The sequence below is a fragment of the Ursus maritimus genome, unplaced genomic scaffold, assembly GCF_017311325.1.
Source record: "Ursus maritimus isolate PB19 unplaced genomic scaffold, ASM1731132v1 scaffold_11, whole genome shotgun sequence".
NCBI classification, from domain to species: domain Eukaryota; kingdom Metazoa; phylum Chordata; class Mammalia; order Carnivora; family Ursidae; genus Ursus; species Ursus maritimus.
The window spans coordinates 48027031-48028773 of NW_024423453.1; positions in this window are offsets into that span (position 1 = coordinate 48027031).

Below are 1743 nucleotides of genomic sequence, written 5' to 3' on the forward strand. Positions count from 1 at the left end.
CTTTCCCCACCCTGTTTTCTTGGAAGGACAGTTATTTAAGTAGCTTCCAGAATAATATGAAGATCTCCAGTCATTGAATCTGACATTAAAATCGAGGAAATGATTTGTTCTGTACCTCTGTAAGACATCACTTTGGGGATATGTATGTGAGTATGTAAGTCTGATAAAACCTCTCCATTACAAATTCAAAAAGCTGCAGCATAGTTTATGTCCAACAGACTATTTATCCATAGTCTAAGTACTTTAAAAAAGAAAAAAAAAAAAGATACTCTCTGAAACTTTGATACCTAGTCAGAGAAATCACAAAATCAGCTTTGAACTGTTACCAGAAATGACATAGGAATATGCACTGAGAAGTGATGAGAAGCTCTAAATTGTTTATTTAGTGAGGAAACCAACTCAATTAATCCAATGCCTGGCAGTTTCTTTTCATTCTTCCTTTTGTCTTGTTTTTTTGTTTGATGCAGGTCAGGGAGCAAATGGTATTATATCCTATGCATTTGGTAAGCACATTTCCCTCTCATTATCACATCATTCTTTGTTCAAAGGATGTGTGATGTATGTGGAAGCTTTTGAACCTTAAAGATGAATATAAAGAAATATTCAAATAACGCTTTGAATTAACATCAAATACACATCAACATTTCAGAAGACAAACTGATCAGAATTTACTAAATGCCACAGAAAATTCATTCTGGATAAGGGAAAATAATTAGCCTTGGAAAAGTTACCATGTGTGATTAAAAGAATAAACAATTATAGAAGGTCTATTTAATATGGTTTATCCCAATTAAAAACAGCTAACTCTTATCAAATACCTGCACAGCCCTGAAGATCACTAGCATTTTGCCTTACTCTGAATTAGTTTGTATTTTTTTTTTACAAAAACTATATATTTTATTTTATTTTTAGTTTACTAATGGAAATACTTACATCAAAAGCATCTTCATATTTCTGCCACTGCTACTTCAATTGGTTGAAATTTTTCTTCTTCAATTAAGCACAAAGGTTAGTGTTGTGGGTTTAATGTTAAGGAGGAAATGGAAAAGAAACAGATATACTTCTCCTCTGTAATTAAACATAATTTTCTCCTATAATTGAAATTGAAGGAAAAGAATGTGATTAAAATATATTAAATTTATTTTAGGAATTACTAATTCAAAATAAATATTCAAAAGCTTCGAAACAATAAAATAAAATTACATTCTCATTGTTATTATTAAAAGAAAGAGAATTTCCTATTCTGATCATAAATAACAAAGTCATAAATGAATAAATAAGTGGCAAGCAAATCTTAAGAGAAAAATGTTACTGAAAGTGGAAATGTTAAAAAAAATGCAAAAGAATTGTGTATCAATATTTTGCATTCTTAAAGAAAATCAGTATTGATCACTTTAGAGAAGTCATTAAATTCTGCATTAAATTTTGTGTTGGTTATTCAACATTAAGGACAATCTTGATCAATGATTGTTAGAAGTAGAACGTTCTATGAATAGAATTTGTAAAGAATATTGGTGGTGAGAAATGATTACCAGTGCTAATATGTCTGTGTATTCGTTTTTAATGATGATAAATTTATGGAAGTCACTTTTCAAAAATATAACAATGGTTATAATGGTTTATATACTTAAAAAAGTATATTCCTAAGGAATAGTCAATGAAATTAGAATAAGGAAAATTAAACTATTAACCAGTGAATGCAAAGACAATGTGACCTCCAATATCTCAGGTTTTATTATAATA